Source organism: Wyeomyia smithii, chromosome 3, assembly GCF_029784165.1.
Source record: "Wyeomyia smithii strain HCP4-BCI-WySm-NY-G18 chromosome 3, ASM2978416v1, whole genome shotgun sequence".
Lineage (NCBI taxonomy): Eukaryota > Metazoa > Arthropoda > Insecta > Diptera > Culicidae > Wyeomyia > Wyeomyia smithii.
Window position 1 is genome coordinate 70,471,037 of NC_073696.1, and position 18,798 is coordinate 70,489,834.

The window sequence follows — 18,798 nt, forward strand, 5'->3', positions numbered from 1 at the left end:
CAGTCGGGGCATCGGAAATGGTTCGGACCGCACAGGCTACAAGCGGAGCCACCCACGACGTTGCATTCGGAGAACTGAGGTTCGCAGAAAGCTTTCATAGGTTACGTAATGTTAAAAATCGAGATTTTTGACCCTCTATATTCCATCTGTGACAAAGTATAACGCTTAAAGTACATCCTACTATGATTATACAACTCTCAATTATTCATTAAAATGTCCTTGAGAAAATGATTTTCTAATTTTTTTATTACCTTTATGTAAAGCTTATCATTAACCTATTCCTATTATATGTAACAGTTCGTAAAAATAGAATTTATCCCTTATCTCCCATATGAACGTCGCATGATTTATGGATGCCGCTCAAAGATAATGAGAGATCGGTCACTTGTAACAACCCAATTTTTTTTGATGATGATAAACTCGACCAACTGGAACAACAAATAAGCAAAAAATCGTTCATTTGATTTTATTATTTATTTCGTAGAAGAGGTTCAATTTCCCATATTTGCATTTAGAAAATATTATGCAGCTCACTGATTATAAAAGAGTATCACCACGAATTTTAACTATGAATACCTATCAATTAAAACAAATTGAACCAAAAAAAATCAAAAAATCATGAATGAAGCGAAGAAAATGTTGATAGATAACGCATGATGACGTGCGAAGAGTGTGCAAGCGTTACAAAATAGCTATTCAGCGAAACCGAGTTATGCGTCTTGCGGTGGTGTAATCGGAAATGCATCTAACCGGAGATTAAAAGTTGTGGGTTTGAGTCCCACCTGCTGGACTATATTTTTCGTAAATTCCTAATTAATTATTCCCCCAGTTAGTACATTTTTTAATCGCTAATACCCCATTTACTGCTTGAAATAAAGGTAAATTATAAAAAAAATTGAATTCAGAACAGTGTAGAAAATAGAAAAAAATGAGGATAAAGGAACTACTCGAACAATTAAATGATATCGAAAATATGTTACAGCTGAAAAAAACCACATTACTTTAAAATGCTCATAAAAGAGTAAATTAAGTAAAAAACTTAAAATAATTAAAACCCACAGAAGAGAGGCGGGGCTGTCTGACAAAGTATGCCACCGATGCGAACAAATTTAAGGATCTCTACAAAAGAAGAATGTTTCGCAAATATTTATTTTTGTTCTGCGTTATCAATGGACGTTCCCTAATTGATTTATAAAATTGAAAAAAATTGAAAAAATTAAAATAAATTAGGGAAAATTGGAAATTAAAAATAAACTTAAAAAATAATAAAAAATTAATATGACATAAAAAAATATCAAAATTATTAGATAAAATAAAAAAAAATAAAAAATTCAAAAATCAAAAATAATTGAAAATAAAGCAAATAATTTAAAAACATAAAAAATCACAGGAGGGTTGTGTGCAAAGCCAAGACCGCAAGGTTGAAGTAGAATACTTTTACACAGCTCTACTTACGGCTGTAAATTAACCTACGGCCGGCGTATCGGTTCGCGCCGCTTATCGCGTTTAACCTGGCAGAGGCCTAATGCGCACGGCCAACATAATAGAAAGGTGTTTTCACATTGAAAATTAGACACGGCTTTACTGGAGTAAGTGTTGGCAAATGCATCTACCGCTAATACCGCCGCTATCGTACGAATAATGACTCGGGTCTAAGAACACCCGAACTGTTTCGCCGTGCCGCTTCCATTTACTTCCTTATTACATCGGCCTTAGGGAAGTACCGGCTGCACCTACCGCTGAGGCTGTTACCATACTGCTACTGGTACCCAAAGCTATTAACTTTTCAAATTAAGTGTTTTATTTGTCCTCAAAAGAACAATTAATCAATTCCATATCGGATATGATGCAATCTCATCTCTCTGTAATATTACCGACAGTAATATTCTTCTAAACAAAATGATCCTACTTTTCCATTAGAGGAAGTGCCGGCTGATTTACCGCAAAAATCTCGCCCGATCGCTCGCGTTGGCGTTCAGCCTGGCAGAGGCCTGAGACGTGGTGACCAACCACAGGGCAAGTGATTTGTTTAATTTGAAGGCAGCCACAGGCGCGACCCGCTGCTATGGTCTGTTACTGCTGAGTTCCGATATCTGCTGTTACTGCTGTCAACGTTGTGGACGGTCCATCCAGTTCACCTTCCGACTAATGAATGTAGCTAGTTTTCCCAGAAACACTCTTTTATAGCCGAAGGGTGCTACGAAATAGGCCACGCCTTTCAGTTCAGGTTTACCATTTCTTTATGTTCTTTAGACGAATTATTCCACAATTCGCATTTGATTTTTGTATCCAGCGAATAAACACCGATGGTGCTCTCACACACGCAACGGTTTTAACCCGTATCTTATTGCGGTTTGTAACATCAAGCGATTTCGTTTGCTCGCTGTTGCGTGTTGCATCATGTTGCAACTTGGCAGCTGGGAGACGACGAAATTCTGTTTATGCTGATTGATTGAATCGACTTCATATTAGCTCTGCATAGTCGAACTAACTGTCTTTGTGAATGCGGTCTAACAGGGCAGTTTGTTATTCGAAGCTGGTCATGCTGATCGCAGCCTTTGCACTGCCCCTACAGTGGGGGGTTTACTAAATAAAGTAAAAGTAAAAATTAGACAACTACAACAGAATTTGATTGCATCCCGCACAGAATGTCAGAATGCCAGAAAATTATTAACCTTCAATTATTTGTTTATTTACCTTGAAAAAAGCATTTTGCGGTACAAAATCGGTTACGTATAACAACTTTTGAGCTGCCCTAACATTGCACAGTGGTACAGAACGACAATTTAGGCGGAAATGGGGTTTTCGATAGATTTTTGTGATTTTAGAGCCATACTTTATATGGCGAAGTTGCTTATTATAATTTGGTATACATTTAAACTGAGGTGAAAATTAGGGTGGTCCTAGAACCAACGAAATAAACCAACTAAAATTTTTATTTGTGGAAAAATAAAATTTTATTTTCAGTTAAGTTGTAGATCACTTGATTTTAAGCAGCTTTGTTGAAGACTACTTTCTTGTAGCTCTTGAATTGACTGAATTAGAGCAATTTTGCCTAGGGTGGCTCTCCAAAAACGGTTTTTTCGCTCTACTTTGTTTGATTCAATTTTCTCAGTAAAATTATGTTCAGAGCTTTAAAAGACGCAACTTTTGGTGGCTATACTTTAACGATATCTTTTATGGGTGAAAAGCTATTAAGCTTTTAATTTTTAAAATAGGCCCTTTTCAACTGTTAATATCTCTGAATGGGGCAGATGAAAAAAATATCTTCTGGTTTCATTTGAAAGAGCAACTTTTGTACTTTATCATAAAAAAAATGGAGATAAGTTATTTCTTAAAATCGAATAAAATAAGTTTGAATATGATCATTTTCAGTCGAAAAAGTAAGGTTTTTACAGCCTAGTTTTTTTATTTGAGAAAACTGATGTACATATGCTTCGGTAAAGTTGAAAGTGAATCAATTTAAGATAACTTTGCAATAAAAAAATTTGTATCTCTTGAACTGACTGATACATAGTAGCATTACCATATCTGATAAATTAACGATTTTTCATGTAACTAGTATTTTACGCTTAACCTCGCGTCTCATTTTTCGGCAAAATTCTCTATATATTGTTTTTAAAACTTCTGAAGATGTACATTTTGAAGTAAAGATGTGTTGGTGAATTTTCACCACTCCACGCTCGAATTCGAACTATGGAGCTTTTATTAAATATCAGCTATCGTTTGACACTGCTAAAGCCTTCATGGCGTGTCAGCAAGAGTAATACCATACTGAAAGACCGTCAGGCTTCTATCCGACTGGCTCTTAAAGAGCAGTTAGAGCTGAGGCTAAACGAACCGCTTCCGGGGGGAGGTAACTCGAACGACGGCAACACTGCCCGTCGCTTTTTTAGCGAGGTTGACGCAGTTGCTGAAATAACAGGACTAAATAAAAATATTCTGTTCAGATTTGGGATCCTTCTCACAGTAGTCAATAGCAACAGAGAAATCGACATTGAGGCTTTCGAAGCTTTTGCCAGGCAAACTCACGAAATTTATCGTGAATTATATGATTGGTATGTACTTTCTCCTACAGTGCATAAACTTTTATTACACAGTAGTAATATAATGAGAACCGCTGCATTGCCACTGGGAATGTTGAGTGAAGAAGCCCAGGAGACCCGCAACAAGTGCATCAGAAAGTTTCGAGAACACCACTCAAGAAAATTCAGCCGCATCGTGAACATTGAAGACGTTTTCAAGAGGCTTCTGCTAACATCAGATCCCGTCATTTCGCTAAACAACCGACGTACTGCCCAATGCGAAAGTTTGTCACATCTACCAACAGAAGCACGAAAATTGATTAAACATTAAAACTTTCTTTTCAAAATAACGAACATTGAATTTTGCCAATTATGCATAAACGGAAGAGAAAAGTATTTTTTTGCATTGCTTACAGCAATTTCATCGTCTTGTAACTGCCGAAAGTTATTTTAAAGATTGTGTCGTATATAAATTTTAATATTTTGAATTTTTTTAATTGAAGATACGTATACAAATTTTATTGAAAATCAAATGAGAAGTAATTCTACGTAAAAAGTTTCGAAAATTAGCTTATCTTCAATTTTACCGAAGAATATGTACATCAGTTTTATCAAATAAAAAAACTAGGCTGTAAAAACCTTACTTTTTCGACTGAAAATGATCATATTCAAACTTATTTTATTCGATTTTAAGAAATAACTTATCTCCAATTTTTTTTTATGATAAAGTACAAAAGTTGCTCTTTCATATGAAACCAGAAGATATTTTTTTCATCTGCCCCATTCAGAGATATCAACAGTTGAAAAGGGCGTATTTTAAAAATTAAAAGCTTAATAGCTTTTCACCCATAAAAGATATCGTTAAAGTATAGCCACCAAAAGTTGCGTCTTTTAAAGCTCTAAAAGTCGTCTGAACATAATTTTACTGAGAAAATTGAATCAAACAAAGTAGAGCGAAAAAACCGTTTTTAAAGAGCCACCCTAGGCAAAATTGCTCTAATTCAGTCAATTCAAGAGCTACAAGAAAGTAGTCTTCAACAAAGCTGCTTAAAATCAAGTGATCTACAACTTAACTGAAAATAAAATTTTATTTTTCCACAAATAAAAATTTTAGTTGGTTTATTTCCTTGGTTCTAGGACCACCCTAATTTTCACCTCAGTTTAAATGTAGACCAAATTATAATGAGCAACTTCGCCATATAAAGTATGGCTCTAAAATCACAAAAATGTATCGAAAACTCCATTTCCGCCTAAATTGTCGTTCTGTACCACTGTGCATTGGGGGAATTAAGATACACGGACAACATGCACTGTGGAAGCTATTTTACATTCAGTAAATTCGACGGGTGCGACAAATTTAAATTGCTAGGATGCAACAAAGAATGCTTGCTTGCGTTGACAAAAATTATTAACTTTCAATGACTTGTTTATTTGCCTTGAAAAAGGCATTTTGATTTCCAAAATTGGATTTCCTGATGACAATCTTCATGCTGCCCCAACACGGGGGGAATAATGGCTGTCTGGCGACACACGCTGAGAAAAACCGCGCTGCTCCTGAGACGTGGTGACCAACCACAGGGCTAGTGCTGCTGCTAAGGAAGGACGACTGCTGTTGTCGCTGTCTAGAACTATTATGAGCGGCTCCGGCTGAAACAGGCTCTTATATAGGCCAAATAGCATGTTTCCAATTGCAATTTATATGATCCTGTCGACCGTGCTTGGGAAGCAAGCATATAACGACCAATCAGGAGTCGATTTTTTCGTTTTGACAAGGCTTGACTATTTTCAATAGTAAAATAGTGCGAATAATAAAATTACAATTATCTTATTTTGGGAAGAATCTTAAAAGATTTTCCAATCTATTGCTGCAAGAACGAAGGAAATCCTACGAATACTAACCGATTTATTAGCATTTGAAATTGGACATATTTTTCACTTTTTCGGTTTTAGATTTTCATTTCACATCCCTATGTAGCCGAGCTTCCTGAGAGAAGTATTCTACTTCAAAAATTTATTAAAAAATTTGAAAAATTGAAGAAAAGAACAAGTTGACGTCTAGGGTTAAAAGTAAACAAATCAATATACACTGATCTAAATTTTTCTTTGCGTTTGACTGCATTTATATAAAAAATAACTACACGACATAATTAATTCTTGTGTTTTCTATCTCTCCTTATAAATTGATTAAAATGATCTTGTATATGAATGTGTATTGCTTAACGCATTTGCTCTATTATTCCCTTCGTTTCTGAGGTGCATCCGTGCACCATTTAATATGGGATTTAAAAACCAGGTTGTTACCCCGATGGCGAAGATGGTGATTCTTAGTTTCTGAAAAGCAGCTCAAGGTGACCAAATATCATCCAATTTGAGTATTTGCGGAAGCTTTATTATACCCAGAGGTCAAACTGAACTTCAGACGCCATTTGAATTTTTTAGATAGTAGCTTCCGGTTTCTTGAAAACAGCATAGAAAGGACAAGCAGTAGCCAATGTAAGTTGTTCAAGAATCTGGATAATGCTTAGAGGCCGGGAGTCCATACTTCATTTTGAAACTCGATTGTGCGACTTCCGGATTCTGAAAAACATCGTTAAATTGGCAAATAAAATAAATAAAGATATAATATTGATGTTATTTTGAAATAGTAATTGAAGTATTAAATGTAAAATTTGACGTAATTTTTGTGCTAAAAAGTACAATAAAAAAAGACTCCTAATTTCGAGCACTTTAATCACGAACAATACCGGGAACGTCCGAATGGTACAATACCAAGTTTGAATCATGTTGCAGCCACATATAATGATCGATCAATTTCCTTTCTTTCCATAAATTTTGAACCACGTATCATTTTATTATAAATTTGTAACTTACAAGTTTGGGAGACAGCCCGTAGTTATGTTCGGGAGAGTCGTGTAATCTTTGAGATATTAAGATTTGGTTGTTTCTTCAACTTTAAACATAGTGGTTGAAATAACCCTCGAGGTACGATGCTAGCCTAACAAGCCAGTTGTCGTAGGTTCGAGTCTCAGCTCGGGAGAGACTGTAAGTGTTAGTAGGATCGTAGCGCTGGCCCCGCAATTGTCCTGTACACTTAACAGTTGGCTGCGAAATCTGTGTACAATAAACAGAAGGTCGAGTTCCGAATCGAAATGTAGCACCAAGGCTTTGCTTTGCTTTGGTTGAAATAAAAGTCCGATTATACTGGTTACACGTTTAGGAAATGTTTTGTAGTTTTTATAAAAAAAAATTGGATTTTAAAAAAATGACTTTTTTTTCAAAAAATATACAATTTTTATGTGTATATTTTTTTCAGAAAGGAAAAAATATTATCTACAACTTTACCGATGTTAAACCGATCAAACAAACAGTTTTAGCTCTAAAATATTTGTAACCATCAATAACTTCCCAAAGTAGCATTTTTCAATAGCTTTTCAAAAATAAGTCGTGTCCGGAAAAATTAAACCAATAGCTCAAAATGGCATCTTTTGCCTATAGAAACGTCTATGTAAAGTTTCAGCGAAATCGAAAATGATTGATTTATTTGGTTGCCCGTTTTTTGTGGAATTGCTCAATGGCAACCTATAGGGCAGCCAAACCTTTCATTTGACAATAAGATTGTTGAAATTAGTCCAGCCATTTTTGGGAAAACGAGTGAGTTTGAATCATCATAACACGTTTCTTTTCACATTTTTTGTACCAAGTGTGCAATCATTATAAAATTCATCAGTTAATTCTTATCTAGCCCGTTCATTTGATATCAACATTGTTCAAATCGGTTATGTAGTTTCTGAGATAATGAAGTTTCGTGAGTGTTATGAGGCACCTTTTGTTTTACATTGATTTTGTGAAAATCGGTTCAGTCATCTCTGAGAAAAGTAAGTGAGTTTAAGTAGTCTTCGAAATATATTTCTTTTCATAGACGGCTTTCACATTTATAAACATAACAGAAAAGTAAAAGTTCGATTGCAAAAAAAAAACAAAAGGGTCTAATAGGGCAACTAGACCTTCCATATGACACTGATTTTATGAAAATCGGTCCAGCCATTTCTGAGAAACATGAGTGAGATTGAATAGTCTCCAGAACAAGCTTCATTCCATGAGTTTTGAACCACATGTGCAATCTTCATAAAATTCAAAAGTTAAGGGTTTTTAAGGTAGCCCGTTCATTTGAGACCAATTTTGATCAAATTAGCTGTGTAGTTTCTGAGATAGTGATGCTTCGTGATTTTCACATTTTGATACATAACCTCTAAACTAAAAATCCGATAACATTCAATAAAATTCAATAGGGTTTTATGGGGCAACTGGACATTTCGTTTGCAATCAATTTCATGAAAATCGGTCCAGCCATCTCTGTGAAAATCGAGTGACATTGGGAGAACGTTACACACACACACACATTAAGAAAATGCGCAGCTCGTCGCACTGATTCGAGTGATATACGACATTCAGTCCTTTGGAGCACTTTTATTCCTTTAGTTTATTCCAGAGTTTGCTATACCTTTCTTGGAGAAAGGCAATAATAGTACAGGATTTACTCAATTATCAATGCAGTCTTTAGTTAAAAATATGAATACATAAGAATTTTAAGAGAGGTAAAAAGCAGTAGCACAAAATCGCAGAAGTGCCAAACATGATAACTAAGCTATAAAAACAAAAATAAAACAAAAAAACAGGTGGTTGTGTCCAAAACAGGGCTGAATAACTGTCGTAAAACTATGCACACATATTATCAAATGCACTTCAAAGTACTACTGCACTACTTTGAGTAAAAGACAATTTGCACGTTTTATGCCGTGCTGGAGTGAGAATATGTCTCTGATCGTCAGAGATCTTCCGAAAAAATGGTTCAGCTACTTGTTTAATTGCCCTAAGAAGGCCCGTTTGCTGTTTAAAAATGGATATGATGCTGATCGTAACCTTTGTGCTACCCCGACAGTGGGGGAATAAGGCACTCTGACACCACACACTGTAAAATATTGCGTTGCTGCTGATATATGTGACCAACCGGCAAATAATTTGTTTGAATCAAAAGCAAATTCAGAAAGCCAGCTAATACAGCTGCAATCCGCTACGCTTCTGCTAATATAGGACCATGCTTCCATTCTACCATCTAAGGCTGTGCGAGATTTCGAATGATTTCGTATAATTTCGCAGAACTCGAAATTTCCCGAAATTTCGCGAAATTTCGGTATCGCGAAATTGCCGAAAAATTTCGTTGAATTTCGCTAAATTCCGCCTAAAATTTCGCGAAATTAAACTTCCAATTTCGACGATTACGAAACTTCGCGATATTTCGGACAAAATTTCCGATGCACGTTATTACATTATTTTGGTTTGTGCTCATTGCGACTATAAATTAAATTGAATATATACAAACAGATATCTGGTTTACTATGAAAAGTCTGTCATAGAAGAATAAACTCTCAGCCGGTAATTTTTGTTTTTAAAGACAAAACCGTAACATCATGCGGGAAGTATTTTTTATTCACGCAGAGCATAAAATGCATGTCATCACTGGAGTCATATTCAAGAAATATGAAGCCGTCCAAATGCGCTACAAGGTATCTAGTAATTTGTTTGTAGGAATAAATTTTACGCATTTTTTACGCACATCAAAATGTGGTTATATTTGCAGCGCACAAGGTTAAAGACAACTATCACTTTTTGTCTTTCGTTTAGGAGGGCATAGCAATTTCTGTCAAAACTAAAGCACTGAAGCTCTATCTTACAGGCCAAATGTTCTATGCTACTCGATTTGTAAAAATTTTCAAGCGTTTTTTCGGATTTCTCCGTGTTAGAGGACTCCTCTTCGCACACCGTAGTGTATTTAAATGTATTTTTTCAGAGATTTCATTGCTATCACTAGGCTGACCAGATATCATGCCTTATAGTGTGCAGTGATCGATGTGTCAAGAAGAAAAAGTTGTAATTGCCTGAATTTTTAGTATTGTTTCAAAACACTCTGACTGCTGACTTCAAAGTCAGCATAGGTTTCAAAATTTCCAGGTACCTTATCAAAAATATTTTAAACGTGTTACCAATAAAGTATACTTTATCAATGAATGAATAAAAAGTACATGGTACGCTCTCGTTGAACACATAACTGAGAAATGTTACTCTTGTTTTTAAGGGACACAAAATTTTACAATGTCAAAAACAAGTTCAGATTATAGCATAAAAGTGATTCTGACTTTGCCTTTGACGAATTTACAAGGTAGAAGAAAAAAAAAGATTAGAAAGAACGAGAAATAAGAGAACGAGTATGATTACGAATAATTAATTGAGTAAAATGAAAACTATTTGTTTGTTGCATTACAAAATTCCATTCTAACTGTTGATTGGTTGAAAGAAAAATAATTTTTGGTTTGTTTCAAACAGGGCCGGATTTAAACGGTGGGGGGGGCGGGGGCGGGGTAAATTTGTTTGTGAGGCCCTCTTTTCTTAAAACATTTAGAGGCAACGTTCTGAAAGGTGACGAGCAAAAAAAAAGGTCGCTCCAGGATTAGGGGGGGGGGGCTTGAATCGGGAGGCCCGGGGCATTTGATCCCTTTGCACCCCCCAAATCCGGGCCTGGTTTCAATGGGGCCGTTCCCAAATATATAGGGAGACGAAGCTTTTTTTTAATTTTTTAATTAATAGGGTAGGTGAGCCAGTTATGGCAAGTGCACCAGTTATGGCTATATCGCATAAGCCCAATGGTACCAGTTATGGCAATACTCCATTTAAACTCCATAGGCCATAACTGGTTCATGCCATAACTGGTACATTTTTTAGGTATTGCCATAACTGGTACTCCTCCCCTAAATTTATTTGACGCGACTTTACAATTAATAAGTGTCACGGAAAGTTTGCGAGCTGTCAGCAATTAACTGTAATCAAATTTTTGAAACATATTTCAAATTTATCCGAAAGAAGAAAATATTTTTTTTTGGTTTTAAACAGGCTTTGCCTTATATGGCATTTACTTCTTTAGAATAATGGTTCTATTTTGCAATGCGTCGGGATTTATGACATTTTTCCTGGAAGTATATTTCAATACTCAACGACCGGTAAAAAAAATCAACGTCTTGGTCTTAAAAACAATATATTAGACGTGGATGTTCGTGAACTAAAGGAAGAAAGAAGATGTTTATATTTTGTTCGACATTCAAAACTTTGTAATTTATTAACAAAAACTTAATTACAAATCCGATACCTGGAAATCACTAAAAGTAAGGTTTCACTTATTATCAACTAAATATTTTTCTAGATGATAACTATAAGCGAAAAATTTATCGTATATGATCAAACTGCTTAAACAAATTTTATTTATTTTGATACTCAACAACAAATTAAAAATCAATCTGAATATACTCAACAGAATAACGTATTTTTAATTACTTTCAGGTAAGGAAATTATTATATTTGTTAAAGACAATGAAATGTTATTAAAAATTAAACAACCATTGTTTTTGAGAAAATGATATTACTAAAAATTCTATTTACAATTTGCGCAATAACTAAAAATCAGTTTTCTTAAACCTTCATTTTTTTATGAATTTTTCATACTTCAATGAACATATATTTGCAGAATAAGATCACAAAACAAAAGACCCCGAAAGACCACGGGGGAGTAGGGGGGTATAAAAGGGATCAAAATATGACCACGTAGTTCAGGAATGGTCTCGAATGCATTTTATTATTTTTGGTGTCGCAGAAACTCACAAGGCATATTTTTTAGGACAAAATTATTTTCTACAACCTTACCAGAGACACTAGTTATGCCAGTCAAACAAAGCGATTTAGCTGAAAAAAAAGTTTTAATCTCCAATTGGGCACTCTGTGGGTAATCAAAATATTCTTATAATCGTTTGTTTGATTGGCATAGTGTCTTTGGCAAAGTTGTAGATAATAATATTGTCCTTCTAAAAATAAACATGTCGTAAAATTTTTTTTTTAAAATATATAACTTTTTTTTATTTTTTCATCACTTCGTTATTTTTTTTGTAATTTTTATACAAAAAAAAATAGATTTTTGAAAAATAAGCTTTTTTATATTAATTTTATTGCTTCTTTTACATTAAAAAATATGAATTTTTTAGTGTGTTTTTATCGGAAAGACAAAATTACTATCTAAAACTTTTCCAGAGACGTCACACTGATCAAAAAACTATTAGCTCTGAAAATATTTATAATCACAATAATCCTCCCAAAATAGCATTTTTAATAGCTTCTCAGCCTATAGAAACGTTTTTGCAAAGTTTAAGCCAAATCAAAAATGACAAAAAATATTGAAACTGGGACATTTTTAAAAGTAATTTTAAGTTATATTAAAAAATGTGCAAAAATATTGAAAACTTCAAAGTTTACAGAATAGTTAGCTTAAATTTTGTTTTCCTCGAATTGATAGAGATGTCACTTAGTCTAGTCTGACTAAACGGTGTTAAAAAAAAATCAATAACACTGGTCGACAAAAGCGAAAAAAAATGCCCTAAAGCTCAAAATGGTTGCCCTCAAAAGGTTTTACAGCTTTTTAACCATTCCTGTGAATTTTGCCGCTTTTAGAGAATGCAGAATTGCATCAGAAGGCCACCGAGGAATTGCTTATCGGATTCGTCGCTTTTACGTTTGCATAGGGAAAACTCTTTGGAAAATTTATCTTTGCTAGGGACACCAAAACTTACAGGAATGGTTGAAAACCTACCTACCATCTCTCATGTTTTCCAGTTCGAGCTCTAGGACAAAACTTAGATTTTGAATGATGAAAGTGCTGTGAAAGAAGGATTACTATTTTAAACATAGTTGCATTCAAACCAAAAGAATCAGTTCAGAAGTTTATTAAATTATTATTTACAAAGACATTTCGAGTGTGACCTTTAGATCATTTGTATCTATCGCGCTACTATTACCTGCAATATAATTTGTATAAATGGATATATGCATCAAGATTTTAGTTTTTAACATTTTTGATTTTCCCGTCATTGTCGGTTTATCGATATCTGAATACCTACGTTACTCTTCGTCGACCAGGTAAGCACCTTGTGATCATCTGCTGAAGGGTACTTCGTTAGCGTACGCTCCAACGTTTCAAATCATTGTAATGCTATGTTTCAGAAACATTTATTTTATTTTTCGAAATTTCGCGAAATTTCGCGAAATTTAGAGACCAATTTCGTTTCGTCTCGAGAACTCGAAATCCACCTTAATTTCGTTTCGACTAATTTGGCGAAACCGAAATTAAGGGTTAATTTCGTTTCGTTTCGTTTCGACACCAGAAAAGCCAGTTTCGCACACCCCTACTACCATCTACCAAAAGAGTGTAATTAGTTGGACTACAAGCAGGCTCTTTTATAGCCCAAAGAGTGCATTCCCTACTAACTAAGTGTTCTAATTTGTGAACCTTTTTAGGGAAACCCAGCAAGCGACCAATCAAAGGATGTAATTTTGTTTCAACAAAGCTGTACAGTTTTCAATAGTAAAATAGTCCACATAATTCGCATTTGGGGGGATGCCTGTATAATTTTTCAACCAAAACCGACTTAGGCCGTTACAAATTTTATTTTCATTTTATGTCACTCCCCCCTTCAAAAATCTTGAATATTGGAAGGGGAAGAAAAAATAGCTCAAACCGTTTTGTTCATTTCATTGGTTTTCCGACAGCATAAATGCCTAATTTAGCAACAAACAAGTCAGGTGACAGCGAGAATATCGTCGAAAGGCAAGCGAAATGAATAATAATAATAATAAAGTGTTATTTTTCAACATTTATTTGAGTGCAAGTTACAAACGTCATAACTTGCACACAAACTTTGATCAAAGATATTTCTTTTTTTTCGTCTCGGTGTTATTTGTTTTTTGCCACCCCCTCTGCTAACTTTGTTAACCTTGGACATAAAAGGAATTCGAAATTTGTATCAGCCTTATAAGTATTTAAAAAAGGGCAAATTACGTCCCCTTTATGTCAAAAGTTTTTCGATTTACACCCCTTTGTGGTAGGCTGAAAAAAAAACATAGTTTTATGTCAAAATCACAATAGTGAAAAATTCCAGAATGATAAACAAGAAAGAGGAGCTTCATAGTTGCCAGGTTACAGAGTCCGCTTCCGGTGGTCATGGGTTCCAATTTTAGTAGAAACAGACCACTCGATGCCAACAGATTTAAGCGTGGATTTAGCGTGGAACTCTACAATACCCCGTTGACCCGATGACTTCCTCTTGACAAAAATGTCCTTGACAGAACTGCCTGAGATACAGAGTTGAAACCTCTCAAGGGTGTTATTTTTGAGAAAAACATTGGCAAGATGAACGAGGCATATATGTATACTGCCGTGATATGACATTGTGACGTAGATCCAAGTGATCAGTTTTTCAGTACGGCGCAAAAACGAAAGAATTTCTCGTCACTTTTGTATGGAAATGTGTGCCAACGTCACTTTGTTTTTTTGATTCTATGCAACGTACGAATAAGTAACAACGAGAAAGAAGATACCAAAATATAGGTCTTCGAATAAAGAACAAATAGACATGAAAAACTCATTTTCGAGAAAATGGCACTTACGTCACTTTGTCATCTCACGGCAGTATCGTAGTATAACATTGCTAATAAAAGAAGCATGGTTCTCAGCCTTAGGTACATGAGTCCAATGGGTACCCGAAAAAAATAGTAATGGCGGAGAAAGCAAATTTTTTCATAATTAAGACATAAAATGTAAGTCATATGACAAAAAAAAAATTAGTTCGTAAAGACATACTCGAAAAAAAATGTAACAAGCGAAAATGATCACCAAGAATTCATTTAATGTCGGATATTTTTGAAACTCTCAGGTCTCAGGGAATTGCTACATTCGACCGTCTGTTTTATTATACACAGACTTCGCTGCCGACCATTCAGTGTACAGGACATTTGCGGGGCTAGCGCTACGATCCTATTGACACTAACAGTCTCTCCCAACCGAGACTCGAACCTACTACGACTACGATGTTGGGCCAGCATCGTACCTCGAGACCAGCTGGGAGGGTGCCTCAGGGAATAAATAAACATATAAAAGTTATGTTTTTTGCAATCAGGATTATTCACCTCTCCTCCAGGCGGGTCTTACCGAGGAAACCTTCAATTTTTCTACCTTTAACCAGTACTGAGCTGGCAGAAAAGTCATTTACCTCATACACATGCGTCAAAAATTAATATCGAAACAATCGCAATAATTTGTGAATTAATTTCAACTCTTTTAAATCCTACATCCAAGAGCCAGACAACTTCGTTTCATATGTTTCACACAATGTCAGACAAAAAAGTTCAATAGTATTTCTTCTGTTTTTTCAATGGTGAGTACTGCCAACTTCATCGCAGATTACTCCCTTTCTTTTCACGAATCATTCTATGGAACCTCAGCACGTGAGTCAACAAAAAAAAAGGGCGTAATATCGCTGAGGGGAACGCGGACGAGAAAAGGTTGAGAACCGCTGTTTTTCTTTCTTCGGCCGTTGAGAAATTCACTACGCGTGGACCAAAATACTGAGGCCATGACTTATCATCATAGGCTTGTCTGTAAATGGTCACGGTGGAACGGCTTTTTCCGGTTATCAAGTGTGCAGTGCAATGTGTTTTAATGCAAAAACACATTTCCCCGAGTTTAGACCCATTTTTCCTTAAGGGGCAACAATGGCGTCATTTCGAATTTTTGAGAAACCGAAAATTTCCAATGTTTTCTCGACGCCATTTTGATTCAAATTCCAATATCAAAATTCTAAGAGCTTATCCCTATGATAGCATTTTCTTATCCATCTTAAAAAAAGACATCAAACAAATCAGGGGGAGATCATGTGAAGACAAATTGTTATTATATCTTCGAGTAGGTATCGCTTATACGTTAGATCCACATCAAACAAATTTCGAATTAATCTTTAATTAATTTAATTAATTATTAATCTTATATATACTTATTGGGGCAAAATTGACATTTTACTGACATTTTACGTAGAGCAGACTTTTTCCTTAATATAAGACATAATCTGACTTCCACATTTAGATATTAACGGATCCCTTAATGCTCTACATACTTCGCTTTGTGAAATATATTAGAATCATGCTAAAACTGTTCTCGTAGGTCACCGTTTTGAGGTCAGTTTTTATCCGATTTGAGATCTGTTTTTAATAGACGGGTCAATTATGATATTATGTGGACAAGCTCTTGGAATTTTGATATTTGGCTTTAAAACGAAAAGGTGTCGAAAAAACATCGAAAATTTTGGATTTCTCAAAAATTCAAAATAACGCCATTGTTGGAATAACAGGTGAAATGGGTCCAAACTCGGGGATGATGATTTTTAATACATTTCAACTCATATATGATATCCAGGGTTGAAATATTTCACTTTCAGTGATCGATTCTCAGTTAAGACTGAAAGCCGCGAATATCAGCCTCAGCACGAACGAGCTGAAAATAAAATTTGCTTTCACCTCCTTTAAGATCAGTGGTTTTCAACCTTCTTCAGTTCATGCACCCCCTTTTGATAATTTACACAAGCTTTTCCCCCCTATTGGCACCATGAAAGAAAAGTTGTAGTAATAAAAAAATATAAGACTTTTCAAACTTTAATTTTTATCAGATTTCAAGCAGGAACAGGAGAACATCAATACACGGGCATACAATACAGCATCTCTTGTGAAGGTGTGCCCTTTTCACATGTTTGGCGAGAAATGTGCTTGTTGACGATGTTCACATGGTTGGCGAGATTTGACGTATGAATGCCTATACACGCTCACTCTAGATAACCCAAAACTGAGTCAAAACCTAATCAGTTTCGCTAAAACCGTATGTACTCAAAATTTAGTAGAAGTTGTTTTACTCATTTTTGAGTACCACCGAATGTTGTAAAAATTGAGTAAATATTACCCATATTATACCTGATGCGCGATACGTAAATGTTACTCTTTTCCGACTCAAAAATGAGTACTTTAAGCTTCAATGAGGGAATTTCGGAAAAATTATCAATATTGACTCGATATTATTATATTTTGCCTTTTTAATGAATTTTATTTAAAAAAAGGCTTATTTCAAGAAACTTACCTTTGTTCGCTGGGACACGGGAGATCTTTGAATTTATTCGCCGTATATCCAACCAACGAGTCCTGGTGAAAAAGAAAAAATGGCATTAGTTGCAGTCAATTATTTCAAATTATGAATTACCTACCGATAACAACTAATTTCAAACATTTCTATTTCTTCCTTTTTTCAGACGGTTTGCTTGGTTTTCTGTTTGCTTTTAATTGCAAAAAAAATTACAAAAACAACACGCAAGCACCAGTTACCCAATTTTGAGGAAATTTGCCGCCATGATCAATTTAATTCTACTCATAATTTGACATCTTCGAACAACTGAAAAAATGATTAAAATTCAACTCAACCGCTGAGTAGCCCAGAGTGAGCGTGTAGAGCAAAATAATTCGCAACTGCTGCATGGGTTTTTTGCGAGCTAATTCATTGGACACTGAAAAAAATGTCGCACCACCGTCAATCACAAAAGCGCATTACATGTGAAATTTTTCCACTCGCAATTCCCTCCCTGCAACGGTCAAATTCCCCCCTAGGGGGGAATTCCCCCCCGGTTGAAAACCGCTGTTTTAGATGATAGTGATGTGTTACTTTAGCGATGTTTATGCGGTTGAAGATGTGGATGCTCATCTTCTTCATTGACTGTATGCAATGGATTGGTCTAGATCATATAATTTAAATAATAATTAAGTCATATCATATTCCACTGACATGATTTTTACTAAGAATTTACTAGGATAACACTCAATATCAGTTCAAAGAGAGTGAAATTCCGCAACCCTGATAAAATCGGACTATTTCGGCTTTCTCTGGCAGGTTTTCTAATGCTGGCGAAGTAGTCCTATACCCAACTATACGAAAATCAAAAATTGTAATTTGTAAAAATTGTGAATTTGCGTTTTATACGCCTAGTTTTGGTATTAATTCCACAAAGATTGATGCAGTGGTCAAATACGTAGAGGTAATAAAAGTTTAATGATTTTTAGACCAACAAAAGTCCAGAATTTAATGTTTCGAAATTATGTCAAACAAAAATTAGGAAAATTTAACACATCAATTTATTTTTTAAACAACAAATAAATTTTTTTTACTCACAGCATTATTTGTGGGCTTCTGTTTTAATTATCAGAATAATTTGTAAACGGCTGCATTGCAACAGTTTACTTATGAAAATTTAATGGAAAAAAATGTGCGAAACTTTCATATGTCATCTACCGAAAATGTTACAGTTGAGTGTACGGGTTTTATTCTAAATGTTGCATAAAATTTACTTTTAGTTTAATTTTTTAAAAAGAAATGCAGTTGAAAAAGATGTCTCCTAAAGAGGAAATCCTTAAAAATTTTAATCCAGGTCTTATTCATAGCGAACATCTATGTGCCAACTTAAAAATACCTTATAAGCTATCGATGCAATCGTATTTAAAAACCAATTCTGCAATCAACAAAAAAGTTCCATAATTTCACAGCGGACGTCCGAAAAGACCCGATAATCAACTGTAAACAGAGCATCTGTTTCCAGTACGGTCAAAGAAATCACTTTCCGCAGAACCCTTCTGGGTGCTGCCAGTACACCATATGCATATACGCACCCAGAAGAGCAATCAATGTTTGTCACATTCGTCACGGGCCTGATGTAAACTGTTGCGAACCATACTGGGCCGAGAGAGAGAGGGGAAAATGTTACGAATCCTTCCCAATTGCGGTGATAATGCAGCGTGAAAATTACTCCGGGTTTGC

The 18,798-nt window shown here is 35.0% G+C and overlaps 1 protein-coding gene across 3 annotated transcripts in view; it reads left to right on the forward strand.

The window, feature by feature from the left end:
• Positions 1 to 18,798, forward strand: part of LOC129732143 (fez family zinc finger protein 1-like) — a 157,331-nt gene that overhangs the window by 63,042 nt on the left and 75,491 nt on the right. The gene's annotated exons all lie outside the window — the stretch shown is intronic.